The sequence below is a fragment of the Lactuca saligna genome, chromosome 4 (assembly GCF_052625555.1).
Source record: "Lactuca saligna cultivar CGN05327 chromosome 4, ASM5262555v1, whole genome shotgun sequence".
Taxonomy (NCBI): domain Eukaryota; kingdom Viridiplantae; phylum Streptophyta; class Magnoliopsida; order Asterales; family Asteraceae; genus Lactuca; species Lactuca saligna.
In genome coordinates, this window is record NC_136420.1 from 306,613,286 (window position 1) to 306,629,499 (window position 16,214).

Sequence of the window (16,214 nt, forward strand, 5' to 3'; positions counted from 1 at the left end):
CACTTAGAAAAAATGAAAGCTGAAAAGGTTAGAAGACGCAAGTCAAGTGCTGCGCCACGCAGCACATGTGCAGAGGTTTTGTAGTCTGAAGTTTTCCAAAAAACAAACTGCTGCGAGAGGGAAAGTTGTAACAACGCAAATTTTCAAACAAATTTTTCATTTAAAATAAAGTGATTTTATTCAAACTAAATATAATTATTCCAAGTTTTAAGTCAGAATACAATCATAAAATCTCCAAGATCTCAAAATATCAACAGTGTGTACGCATCACGCCGGCGCCTTCCCACGGTCCTCGCTAGTACCTGAAACACATACATAACAACTGTAAGCATAAATGCTTAGTGAGTTCCCCAGTATACTACTTACACATATACGCCTTTCCAGGCCCTGACCTTCCGGTCTACGACACAACGCCTTCCGGCCGGTAACATAATCGCCTTCCGGCCCATAACATATTTGCCTTCCGGCCCATAACATATTGCCTTCCGGCCCATAAACATACACAGCACATAATACATTTATCCTACCACATATAGCACATATATCATGTATCATATCCGACCTTTCGGTCACATAACATATTGCCTTCCGGCCCATATAAACATACATAGCACGCATAGCAATTACCTTACCATTTATAGCACGTATAACACATATCATATCCGACCTTCCGGTCACACAGTCAAACCCTTCCAGGTAAAGTATAGTGAGAAGACTCACCTCGTGGGTAATGAAAGCTAGCGACTCCTGAAATCACTCGCACTCGATCCGCCGAGCTACAGACTCCCTATAATATCATATATCCCTTATTAATACTTTTATCTTTCAAGACAACTGACCCTAAGAAATCACATGTAGGTCAACTCTGGTCAACGGTCAACTTGACCGGACTCGGCGAGTGCTATGGCGACTCGGCGAGTCTAGACGTCCTCACCAATTCCCTGATGTTCCCTTTCTACTCGTCGAGTATCTCTCTTGACTCGATGAGATCCTCGTGGAAGAATCGCAGGGCCACCCCGACTCCACTCGCCGAGTCTGAAGAACAGCTCGACGAGTCCCAGTTATTCTCCAAGCTACTCGCCGAGTCTGTTCATCGGACTCGGCGAGTCCATGTAATGCAGTCGATCAAACTGCTTCCTGAGATCAGTATTGTCCCGACCATTCATAGGTCTAGTCCTCCTAAGCTGGTACAACACGTAAGGCCTTCATTTAGGTGGTCATGCTACACCCCAAGACTTGTAATTTACATTTTGACTTAAGGCATAAGGATTTCAATCCAAAACCTCTCTTAATTCCCGAAATACACAAGCATGGGACATTCTGGACCTCTAAAGGTCCTAATACAGGGTTATAATCGTTTGGGGAACAAGGGTAACAATCAATCTAGTCACAAAAGGGTTCCATAAACCCTAAATCCATGCACACATCAAAATAGCAGAATATAATCCGAATTATTACCTGAATAATGCACTCTCTGTGTCCCCAATCCTCAGAACTTGATTCCCTTGCTGTTCCTTTAGCCAAACCCTTCTCTTCCTTGCACAATAACTTCTTCAAGATCACCAATGGCCTTCAATCCTTGCTCCAGATGCACACAATCGGTTTAGGGTTCTTCTCAGTAGGCAAAAACGGACAATGACGGCCTATAAGTCCATTTTATACGTTCCAAAACCAAACGGCTAAGGTTTCCGCTGAACAGCGCAGACTCGCCGAGTCCATATATGGACTCGTCGAGTCCAGTCGCGAACCCGCGACCAAGTCTGTGGTCCTACTCGGCGAGTCTGGCTCCAACTCGCCGAGTCCCCTCCTAAAACACCCCAAAAACAATATTATAACAATACCTGAAATTCCGGGCTGTTACAAAAGTGTTGCGCGTGTGCTGCGCTGCGCAACAATAAGTGGTTTGAAAAGGTTTTTATAGAAAAAACAAACAGCACCTTAGCTAGTACATAGATAAAGAGTGGTATACATGCCCCAGATCCATCACGGAAGTGCATCTGTGATACTGAAGTATAGTATTTTTGGAATTTTCAAATTATTCGAGAAAAGAAAAGAAAAAATAATTAAACTAAGTAAAAAGAAAATATTTTTTTGATTTTAGTAATTCTGAAAAAGAAAAAAAAATAGAAAAGAAATTTTTTTTGGAAATTAATTAAAGACATAAAGTAGATTAAGCAAGAAATATTCATAGTATACAAAGGATATGTAAGTTCCAAACCATAAGATGAAACAATCGCTCGCTTTAAAAAAAATAAGAGGCAAAATAGACTGAGCCTTCAGTTCATTTTGGTTCCCAAAAAATCTGGAGCTGAAATAGACCGAGCGTTCGGTTCATTTCGGTTGTTAGAGAATTTTAAGAAAGCGAAAGTGAAAGTTATACTTAATGAAATGAGTGTAGTTTTGGAACTAACTTAGCTTCCATCATTCCTAAGCAATATCGTATTTTATTAAACAATGTTTCAGGTAAGGCCTTAGTAAAGATGTCAACCAATTGATCAGACGACCGAACAAAGTGGATTTCAAGATTCCCATCTTCTACATGATCCTTGATGAAGTGATATCTCAGTGCTATGTGTTTTGTCTTGGAATGCTGCACTGGATTATTACAAATCCTTATGGCGCTTTCAGAATTACAATAAAGAGAAATTTTGTCCATGTGTAATTGACTTCTGGTGTATCTTGTAACCCTAAGTATGATGTTATAAAAGTTAATCATTCAAAAACAACAATTCGAATCAAAACTCACTAGTGCACGCTCTAAACCTAATTCAATACACTATATTTACTCAACTTTGGCCTTATAACCCTAACTTCCTGGTTCAAACGTATTATTGGACCCGGATTCACTTATTGGGCCTAATGGTCCAGTAACTCCTCAACTTGGTCCATTTGGGCCAAGAATCCACATTTGGGCCCTAGTTGGACCCACATTCATTAAGCAATAGTATTTTGGGCCATAAGAGTCTTTATGGGCCTTATTCGGCCGAAAACCACTCAACTTGTCTCTATGGACCTAACACCCACTTATTTAATCACAGGGGCTGAAAACCCATTTCGTTTACTCTTTTGGGTCATAAACTTGTATGTGGGCCCAATGGGTCAAAATAATTCTTATCGGGCTACATAATCTCGGTTATTATACAAATCCAAGCCCAATAGTCTTTTTTTCTTTTCTTCCCCCTCCAATTCTTGGTTTGAATAGAAAAAATGAATGAAGGATTAATCCAAGCATGATAACACATGTTTAACTTTCATGTATCAAGGTAGATCTCATGCATCTAGGAGCTTGGTATTTAACCACCATGTAATAGCCACACTAATTCTTCCCTTCTCCTCCTTAAAGTCTAGGCCAAAGACCCTTACTCCTACCATTCTTGACTTCAACTATCTTACTTATTTCCTTCCCTCTCAAGCACAAGAAGATTTCCTTCATCCATCCTTTCAAATTTTCAAAGATTTGTGGGTGTGTTCTAGAGTTTTTCAATTAAAATCATAAGTAGGTAAGTTATTATCACCCTCAAAAAGATTTGTTTTCATTTTATAATAGAACACTCCCTTACATGACTTATTTTGTGTTCTAACTCACTAGAACCATCAAGTTTCGAAAACCTCTTCAAGAAGTTAGCTAAGGCCGAAAACACCTTCATTCTTCTCTTCAAAACCGATCCAACACCAAGGTGAGCTTCATACCCCCTTGTTTTTGAGTTTCACTATCTTTTGGGGGAGAATACAAGCTAGTTTTGTGGTTAATCTTAGTATTATGCATGTACGTGTGTATTTTTCGTGTTATATGGTGTGAATATGTCATGAAAACTTGTTAAACAACGACAAAATTCGAAATATCTTCCAATTATTGGTGATATTTGTAAACAAAGTATTAGAAGTAAGTTGTAAAATGTTTGAAAAGATTAAACATGAAAAAGTTACTAGAAAATCCAAAGAATGTGTATAAAAGGACCATTCTTGGAAAATAAAATAAAAAATATGGACTTTTAAAGTCATTTTCGGTTTTATGGAACAAAAGTGCAAACTTCCATAAAAATGGGTCTTATGTCAAAACCCACGGTTTAGTGGGCCAAAAGTGTCATTTTTCATAAAAATGGGTTCTATTTGGAAACTCACGGCTTCATGGGCCATAATGTTATTTTTGGTAAAATGGGCCTTATTTGACAAAACACGGTTTTATTAGGCCTAAAATTTCATTTTTCACAAAAATGGGCCTTGATTGTAAACTCTCGGCTTAAATGGGCCAAAAATGTCAATTATGACAAAAGTAGGCCTTTATTGTAAATTTTGGTTTTGTTGGGCCAAAATGGTCATTTTAAATAAAAGTGGGTCCTTTTACGTCAAATTTAGTAGTAACTGGACTAAAACAATCATTTTGATAACAAATGGGCTCTTTATGACATTTTACTCAAAATGGGCATGTTATACTCAACAACATGTTTATTGGGCCTCATATACCATTTACATGCTTATTTGAGCCTTGGTTTTCATCACATGTTTATTGGGCCTTAAATACCAATTATTTTTCTTATTGGGCATTACGACACATTTTATATTAATCGGGTCGATAACATTAAATATTTAACATTTTTGATATAAACAATTTTTTTTATATATCACTGATGCTTTATAGTAAAAATACATACTTGCAACATTATTTATAACGTTAAATAATGGGAGACGTCATTCGTGTAAATTTAGTTGATGCGCTTGTAAGACACTCCTTCGTTCGCACCTACCTAGTGTATACCATAAGTCTTGTAGTTATAAACAGAGTCTCCTGGAGGGAAAGCAAAATTTTATGTATCGATCTATACGGGGTTGACACCCCACACCTGAGCTGTTAGCTAGACTAGGCCAGTCTGGGGTGAAAAATGTCTTACCTTAAACGCGACACCTGAAGAACACCATGACAGGCATATCAATCATAGCAAGTAATGTTATAGCGATTCATATAGAGAATAACAAACATGATGAATTTACAGAATAACAAACATGATGAATTTACAGAATACACATACTATACTCTTGATACATTGTACGAACTATACATTTACTACATTACATAGGCCTTATGGTTTTAAGACCACAACACTTTTACAAACAGAAAATATCGGATTTTCTAGGGAATACATTGTACACTATCATTTACCTACAACAGAAAATATAGGATTTTCTTGAACACTCTTTATACACTATCAAAATAGAGACACACATGCTGCAATACAAGATTTAGAACACAACTCTCAAACCATTTTTACAGAAATATCGGATGTTCTGGTGTTTACAACATGATACAAAGTTTTTCATACAAACATGCTTATGAATTGACCAACATTATATATGTTGACATTTTCAAAATAACTTGTATTCTTAGGTGCTCGGTAAACAGGTCGGTCATCAAGAAAATGTGGACTTCTGCTGTATTATTGATATCATCATACATTAGATATTTTGGCATGTAATTTGTGAACAAATACAATGATGTAAACCATGTATGTTGTATTATTGAATGTATGGTGATGATGTTGTCTATGATTCATTAATATACATTGTGATGATAGTACAAGATGAAGTCACCCGCCCCTGGATGTTACTATCGTTCTGGTTCGAGGGTGTGACACATAATAGTAGCGTGATGGCATAGGGATGAAGTAGTGAGATGATGCAGACGTCGATTTTATTCTCTACGAGATTAGGTCAACGAAATACAAAGGCAGAGAGTAATTATATGAGTTTACAAAATTAGGGTAATGCTTATTTTCTTTAATAGCCATTATAATTTTCTTTAATTTAAAATCTAAAATTTAAATATATTAATAGTTGGAAAAATAACTTCTAATTATGGCCACACATCTTAAAATTTTGATGGTTCAGATCTGTTCATGCGTTCTCAACATTTTAGGTGTTCTCATTTAATCATACTCCTATATATATATATATATATATATATATATATATATATATATATATATATATATATATATATATATATATATATATATATATATATATATATATATATATATATATATATATATATATATATATATATATATATATATAGAGAGAGAGAGAGAGAGAGAATGTTACTAATCTAACTAGAATACCTAATAACTTTTCAATTAATAACTAATGATTAGCCATTAGCCAAAAATAGTCAACTGAATCGTAGCTAAGGAAAACACGGTTATTGTTTACACACTCATTTATTATTTCTCCTTATACTACAAAAAAAAATATTGGTTTTTAGAGACAAAACTATATGAAAAAATACCACATATGGTTTCCTTAGAATTCTACTACCTTTTGGTTAGAGACAAACACTAAATGGGGTTATGAACAAAACTATAGTTGAGGGCTACATCTATGGTATACAAGCTGCTAATGCATAATAATATGCATGAGCAACTTATACACCGTAGCTGACATTATCAATCTACTATTTTGTCGTTCCAACTACTATTTCATTCTTTGCTTTCGAATGTTATTTCCTTCAAAGTACCGAATTAACACCAATATCATACAACATAATAATACTATATTACTGTACATGTTAGAAACTATAAAAAAAAAATAATAATAAATAAATAAAAGTTTGTTCGAAAATTGTAGATGTCATCTATGGTGTACAACTTGCTAATGCACAATTTATGCATCAACAACTTGTACACCGTAGGTGGCATACCTCTATCTATGTTTTTTTTTTTTCATTTCATTTTTGCTAAAAAAACTATACCAAATAATATTATATTATAAGGTAAACGATAGAAAAAAACAAGATTTAATAGAAAATTATGATTGTTGTTCGGAGTTGCCATTTAAGAGCTTTTCGCTAGCTTCTACACTAATAGCCCCCAAAACGTATATTGGGTGCAGAACCGTAGCCCAATTGTCCCAATGTAAGTCAATGACATCCGAAATCCACCAAACCGTAGCTCATTGCACAAACCGTAGGTCACTTAATCTCCTTACTAGCCCCCAAACCATAGATAGGCTATAGAACCATAGTCCAATTGCCCAACATAAGTCAATGACATCCGAAAACTACAAAACTGTGGCTCATTACAGACACCATAGGTCGCTTAATTTGCTTTATATTTCAGTGGTTATTTTTGTCTAATGGTTAATTTTTGGTTATTAAGTGAAAAGTTTTTTAACATTTTTGGTTAGATTACTATATATATATATATATATATATATATATATATATATATATATATATATATATATATATATATATATATATATATATATATATATATATATATATATTGATGGAAAGAACCAACAATTTTTTTTTATCTACAATTAACAAAGTTGCTAAATTTCACATATACAGGTTAATACATATATGTAAAAGAATTACGATATATATATATATATATATATATATATATATATATATATATATATATATATATATATATATATATATATATATATATATATATATATATATATATATATATATATATATATATATATATATATATAGAGACATGAACTAAAAGTTCATTTTTTTTGAAAAAAAAAATACTTTTTTAAATGTTATTTTCAAAAATTAAGGTACATTTTCAAATATTTGATTTTTATATTTTTTATATTTTATTTGATTTTTAAATTATTTTTAATTTGTTAAATCTCCAAAAATATTCCTTAAATTTCGAAATTAATATTTAAAAAAATATTTTTCAAAAAATTGCATTGTTAATGCATAATCATTTTTTTCTGTATTAGTGTCGTTGTTAGATTTTGATGTATTCTGTAACATCTCAAAAATCACGTATACCTTGTGAACCTTTTTCTTTGAATGATTATCATATTTAGCCCTTGATAGGAAGATGTTAGGTTGGCAGGTATGTGGGGCGTACTGGGGAGTACACTCAATGTACTTGTCCGCGTTCTGATCGTAAAGGATTATCAGGTACGCGAGGCGTACCAGGCCCAGAAGAGAAACCCTAACTCCTTGAGCCTCCCTATTTAAACAACCTTATGGCCCTTTTGTTGGCCACCCTTCCCAGAGCATTATCATTTCCAACCCCAAATCTCGTTCATATAGCAAGGGAGTGTCTAGGAGAGCCTTGTAGTGTGTTCTTGGCCATTTGGAGCAAAGGGAAAGCCTTGGAAAAGGAAGACTTAGAGCTCAAGCTTGTGGATCCGAGATTAGCAGTGAAACAAGCTTCATTTTGAGGTAAAAAGCTTCAATCTTTACATCTTTTATGTTCATGCCTTGTAAGAGAAGTTTTAGGGTTTTTGTCCCCAAGTTGATAGCTTTATGAGTTAATGAGCTCTTAGAAGACGAGATCTGTCCCATGCTACCCATTTAGGGTTGTTATGTGATAAAAATCCAGTCTTTATTGTCAAAAGTTGTTCATGCTTGAGATATGGACCTTTAATGGTTGGAAATGGGGTGGTTTGGGTGTTGGTGACTTCCACAGCCATGCAAAGGCTTAAAGTCACCGACTTTATGGATTAAGTCGTATTAGAGAAGTCAGATCTGGAATTTAGATGCAAGTCTTAACTGATTAAGACCCAAAAATCAAAGAAGACTAAAACTGGGAGTTATGTCGGGCGTAATCCCAGTACGCGGGGAGTAGGGGTCGCGTTCCCCCGTTTCTGTGAGGTTGCCGGGTACGCCCAGTGTACATGTCTGGTACGCACAACGTAACCCGAAGAGGGTTGACTTTTTTTGACTTTTAGGGTTTGGACAATATATGGGTAGTTGAGCCATGGGAGGGGTATAATCGCATTTTGCCCTTCTGAGAGTGCCAAGAGAGAGCTTAGTCTAGCCTTTGAGAGTAATATTGATTAGGGTGTTTATCCATGTGATTAGGCGAAGGCTATACCAGATTTTACTGAGTCAGAGATATACCGAGACACCCGAGGTGAGTCTTCTCACTATACTTTACCTTACGTAGGTGACCAGAGTTATGTGATAGAGTATCTTGTATGTTATCAATGTGATATGTTGCATTGCCTTATTTCTATGTGATTTATGTTGTGAGTGTATCAGAGTTAGGACCGAAAGGTCCACAGAGCTAGGACCAGGGGGTCCACAGAGTTAGGGCCTAAGGGCCCACTAGAGTTATAGCCTTGAGTGGCTAATATGTGTTATATGTGGTATTTTGGGGAACTCACAAAGCATATATGGTTACAGTGTTTTGTGTTATGTGTTTCAGGTACTAGTGACGATCGAGGGAAGGCGCCGGCATTATTCGTACACACACTCAGAGTTTTATATGTTCTTTTGATCTTGGGATATGTTTTATAAATTGAGATGTGATACATTGAGATTTTTTCTTTTATAAATTTGAATGTGAATGTGTTTTGAAAATGGGAAAAAATGTTTAAATTTTTACGGTGATATATATTCTTTCCCGTTTTGAAAGTTTTTGTAATTTTATTCTTTAACAATAAATGTAATTTCTAACAATTGTTACCTGTATTTTATAAAATAAATGTATTTTTTGTTTTTATTCGTCAATTGATTGTTCAAGAATTTGTTATTCTACAAGAAGTTTTTAAAGTCATGATCAAGAAATAGGTTGAATAATATTTTTATTATTTATGGTTCAAGAATATTTTTATTTTTTAATACATACTCATAAATATGTTCTGTCAGAATGTCCGAATTAAAAGAATTATAATACGTAAAATCAGATTTTTAAAATTAATAGAATCTATGATCCCTAAAAAAATGCAAATTTCCTTTATTAAATCTATATTATTTGACTAAATTAACCTTTTAATTAATTAAGATGATATTTTTAATTATATTTAATTCAATAATATATATTAATCACTTTGTTAAAATAATTAAATTTCATTGGTCCACAATTATGTATACAATAACACAATATTTAGTTTAAACAAAATAACCTAAACCTATATATATATATATATATATATATATATATATATATATATATATATATATATATATATATATATATATTAGAGCTCACAATATACAAAATTTCACTTTATATAAGAAATTTTACCCCATGTCATCGTTCCTCACGACAACAGGATATGTACTCTCGGATAGTAAATTAACGTCTTTACCAAATCCATGCTCCTAGATCAGTAAATATGCTCTTTCCATACTCTCGGACTAGAGACAGTGGACTATGTCTAATCCATGCTCTCGTATTAATGACAAATAACTATACGCTCTCCATACTGTCGGACTAAGGACAAATAACTATATCTAATCCATACTCTCTAATCGAGGACAGATCTTAAAGTCCTATCCTCCATGTATATCTGACTCGTAGTGATAAGAAGATACTACCCATTATTCAACTTAATTAATTTAGGTTTACTTTGTATCATAAATCATCATATATTATTAGATGTGCTTTTAAAATGTATTTCAGAAAATATCAAATATTTCAAACATAAAAACATATTAACACATTAATCAATACTTGTATTAAAATAATGTTCATGAAAGGAACTATGCACTCACACATAATCTCTTTAACACATATTTAAATCATTAACAGATATTTAATACTTGTATTAAAATCATATTCATCCCCGTAAGTAGACAATCAGTATAATGACTTGGAATCAGTGATAAATCTTGTTTATAGGTTCATAATAACGATAATGAACTTAATCATAAGTTATACTTAAAGTATGGTAAACATAACTCAACTTACAGGAGGTTTAGCTTGGAACCGGGCTCTGCGGGAAAGAACTTCTGATACGAAAAGATCTTTTTTCTCAGATTTAGTATGAAAAATGAAGGCACTCTCGCATGGTATTTATAGGCTGGAATGGGGTCAAACTCGTTGAGTTTTCGCCTCCAACTCGTCGAGTTGGTGCCACATGTTACCATCTAGTGGCAAGGTGTGGGGAGAAAGCAATGGCTTAGATCAAGCCACATCACCACTTCCAAGGAGCACCCTTCCGACTTATAAACTACATAACATTCGCATACGAGCTCCGTTTTCGACGTTCTTTATACTCACGCATAAGTATTGAAATGATCTGAAACTCTCCTATTGACTGTGTAAAATTCATAACTTTTACATACAGACTCCATTTTCGACTCTTTTTATCGTTGAACTCCTATTAATGAGATCTTTGGTTCTCATTTAGGTTGTGTTGGCTAAAATTTGATCGATCTAAAATTCGAATTCTGGGTTGTGCACTGCTATGCTAAATCTTAGAAAAATCATAACTTCCACATACAAATCAGACTTGGACGTTCTTTTTATGCACGTTCTCGGTTTAGCGTCTACTATGACTTTCGTTTAGATCGCTAAGACTAAAAAGTACTTTATCACAAACTCATTTTCTTATGATTTTTGATGCTATGACGGTTTTGCCGTAAAACTTCGACGAGACATAACTTTTACGTTATAATTCGGATTTCGGTCTTATTTATATGTACAGAACCCTTGTGATATATACTATAACTTTGTTAAGATTATTTATTATAATTAATCTTCTATCAAGAAGTCATTTTTTTGAATCTTATTGTCTCTAAATTGATTAGCTCGATTCTGTGGGCATTACAATATAAGCATATACATATGCAACCATAATATTGGAAAGTTCTCTGTAAGTCACTATTTTTTTATTCAACTAAATTTGGAAAAATGTAAAAATAAGAAAAAAGCTATCTTGTTACATAAATGAATTAACATACAAATAAATAGCAAACAAAGATTGTAGTGTTCTTGGACCAAAATTTTATGTTTGTATGTTGTATTTTTAATTGAGTTAGGTGAATAACCCTTCTTCAACATCTCCTCCAACACTACAATGATGTTTTCCACAGTGACTTACTTATAGATAACTTGAATGAATGTGGTGTAAGTGGCAAAAAGACAAGTATCCATATTTCAAGCTTTTCATTGAACACCTAGAGTGCCTTTTGGATCTCACTTGAAACTCCAAATTCATGAACCATTGTTGTGTATGTAACAACATTCATTACACATTTTTTCCATTTCATCTAAAGAAAGAACTACCAAGCTTCTTTTATCTGACCCACCTTCAAATACCTATTGAGGATTATGTTATACGTCTTGACAGTAAGCTCGATACCACTCTCCACCATCTCCCTCAGCACCTCAAATGCTTTAGGCGTTCGATTAATCAAACAAAAACCATTCTAAATGATGTTGTAACTGATTGTATATGCTTTAAATCTTCTCTTCAAAACCTTAAACATGTTGTCCTTAATTGTGAGAGATGGGAAATGGGTGAGAGATGAAGAGTACCCGACTGAATGTTGCCCTTAATTGTGAGCTTCCAAGTTTGGTTCTTCAAAAAATGTTTTCTTTTTGAAAAAGAAAAACTTATATATATATATATATATATATATATATATATATATATATATATATATATATATATATATATATCTTATTGTACGTTATAATTGTCTATAGTAATAAATCTTTAGGCTCGAAGGTGTACTTATTTTTCACCCCTCACATTTTCGGTGTCTCCTCAATGCCATCTCATTCTCTTATCATTATTCAAAACCTTAGAAATTTTCACCTTTCATTTCAACTCATTTTTATTTTATTTTTTTAGCAATAAAATTATTCTATTTTAAAAAAACTAAATGTTTGTAAATAATTTAAATTAAATAAAACATATTTCCTAACAACAAAATTACTAAATCTCAATATTTCATTAGGTGGATATAAAATCTCATTATCTCATCAAATCAACTGGAAATATTTTCTCATAATCTCCTCCTTCATCCTCAAAACCATCTAGAAGCCTTTCTTCCTAAAGATGGTCCGTATTTTACATATAAAATTTTATATCTTCTACGCATTGTTTTTTTCTCATGCACCTTTTCTTTTTTGGCCAAATTTTCCTTTTTAAATTCCAATCGTTTTGAGGAATTCTTGTAATATTGTTTTAATCTCATCGATATGTTTCTTATTTACTTTTATTCTTTGGTGAATCCCGAAGTATTTGAAGAAGACTCATTCCCCTTCCGTTTTGCTTTGTCTCTATCCATCGGGTGTTTAAGTTTTTCTAACTCGAACTCATCATTTTCATACAAATCTAACCGGACACGAGCATCGGAAGAAAATGTGTAATCACTTGACGACGTTCTTTTTCTTTTTCTTCATCCTCAATCGACTAGTTTGGCTTTGAATTCTTTACATTCCAAACTACAAGATAAAACATTGCAAGTGTCATTAAATTTGGATGGATCTTGGTTTTCATTCCGAAGCAATTTGTACGCCTTTTGTAGAATTTATTCATCACTTTTCACTCTTTCAATTTTGCTTTTTAGGTTGTTGTACAACCTGTTCATCTTAGTAACATTTTTCGTGATTTATTAAAACTTTAAATTCAGTGGGTGTTAACTTTGATAGTCATTATGAAGCCCAATTTGTGCGAAAATTCTTTCGATAATGTGTTACCAAAACTTCTCAATCGATTTTTCATTCCTTGCTTTGCATCCTCAGATATGTTGACTCACGCTTGTATCAACAACAATTCTTCCCTTAGAGTCCACCACTTTAGGGTTGGGCTTTATTTTATTTTTCACCGGTTCTTTTTCATTGCTGTATATAGGGGTTTGGTCCTGCAAGATGTCTCGCAAGATGTTTCCTGTGAGGGGTTTGAGTTTCCTAATTGACTTCGTCATCCGACTCTTCGAGGGTCTGGGTGGAAGGATCGTTGGATGGGGTTTGGCTTTGTGGCGCAAGAGGTTGTGGTTTGGTAAATATTAATTGTGAAAAGTGACAAAATTATAAACCATTTTGGGGGTAATATTTGGAACTTGCATAAGATAGTATTATTGAATATATTGTTATTCAAATCGTAGAGAGGATTGAACAAGGGTATAAGTTGGGGACGGTAAACCAAAATCGGCATATCAAAAACGAAAATGTTTCTAGTTGGTATGGTTGAGCTAGAAACATAGAATTTTATTTTATTATATTTTGGAGTGGGGTTTTTGGGATTTAAAATGAACGAAATAAAGTAAAGAGGAGAAAAGAAAAGATAGTGTGAGTTTGATGGTAAAAGTAGATGTGTATTTATAGAGTTGTAAACCGGTAGAAAAGAATATATATATATATATATATATATATATATATATATATATATATATATATATATATATATATATATATTACTGAAATCGTTCCTATAGTTTACAAACATTTCACGATTGATCCGTATCTTTTTTTTTGCATTCGGACTGTTCATGCAGTTTTGTTTTTTTTTTTGCACTTTTGGTCCATACTATATATGAATGGACTAAATTGCCCCTACTAATTTTATTTATATATTTATTTATTATTTATAAAATAAAAAATAATGTATAAATGATCCATTTCCTTGAAACTAAACCTCTCTCTCTCTCTCTCTCTCTCTCTCTCTCTCTCTCTCTCTCTCTCTCTCTCTCTCTCTCTCTCTCTCTCTCTCTCTCTCTCTCTCTCTCTCTCTCTCTCTCTCTCTCATTTTATTTGAAAATAAGCTAAATGATTTCGTACAACCATTGTCGAACAATCATATGCCGCTTTGGCTTGCCGCCTAAAACCAATGTGTCATCATCCAAAACCAATAGGCCCCATGTATTTACACTTCAAAGTTTATGCACACCAAGAAAAAAGAGAAAAACGACATCAAAGAAGATCAAGATTTGGTTGTTCACCGAACTACCGTCCTGAGCCATCTCCGACCATCACACCTACAGTCGTTCCATCCCCCTTCATTCCCTTTCTATTTATATTTCTCTTTGCCTTCCTCTTATAGTGGTTAATGAGGGTGAACGTGAATTTAGGGGGTGGTCCGGTGGATTTTTTTAAAAAATTCTTTATTTTAGTTAATAAAAATAACAAAAGAAAAAAATATATATAGAAGGGAATATAGTCTTTTTATACATGTAAGCGACCAAAAGCGTAAAAAAACAAAACAATAATGATGGTCCGAGTGCAAAATAAAAGATAAGGACGAAAAATGATTTTTTTATAAACCACACGAACAATTTCGGTGTATATATATATATATATATATATATATATATATATATATATATATATATATATATATATATATATATATATATAAAAGATTCAAGATCGCCGACATATTTTTTTATTCGCCGCTCTAATGCTTCAGCACACACGCGCGACGTGAGAGTTATATTCATAAATGATTATGTTGTGTCGTCCATTTTTTTCCTGCCACCTTCACCACCACCATCACCTCTGCCACATATATCGAACTAAGATTCAAGATCGCCCACATATTTTTTTATTTCTCCGCTCTAATGCTTCAGCGCACACACGCGGCGTGAGAGTTATATTTATAAATGATTATGTTGTGTCGTCCATTTTTTTCCTACCACCTTCACTACCAGCATCACCTCTGCCACGAACTAACCCCATAATTGCCTCCTCCGTCACCTCTATCACCGTCACTTTTGTCACCATCTCCGTCACTAATCAGTATAATCTTTTGTGGTTAATTACTTTGTGATTATGTATACGTTTTATAATTATTTATTAGGCGTATACACAAAAATATGTATAATCATTTGCTTTAAAAAAATATATATTATTATTACCTTAGGATTTCAACAAAATAAAAAATAAAAATTTTAACCATATGCCACTTAGAGAAGAAAATATTCTCTAATGCGGGTTTTGTCCCAATTAACTAACAGCATGATATAGTTACAACCACACCGTCTAACCTTACTTCAGAAAATTTACTATCATTATACGAAATTCAATCTTTAAACACAAAATCATTAATTATCTTAAATTATTACACGGTTAATATCAAAACCTTGCAATTAAATCTAATATTCACATGAACAAATATCAATTTATTGTAAAGGGAAGGTGCACATGTTTATGAAAATTGGGGCCGGTGGAACGCACGTGACACCAAGGCAACGGTCGGTTCAGTTATTAGTCATGTGTGCTAACTACTCCTAAAGAACCGTTGTAGCATTTATTATTTCTGTTTTTTTTGGACGCATACAAAAGAGTTTAAAAAAGGTTTAGTTGATTGAAAAAATGTTTTTAATAAAGGTACACTAGATTGAAAAAATATTTGTAGTTAGAATCTATTTATAGAAAATGATAGAAGTATATCATATATAAAATAGTAAATACATAATAAATAGTTATTATTTCTCATCTCGGTTTACACCTTCGCAACCATGACCATTCATGAAAGATGGGTCTTCTTTCTAGCAC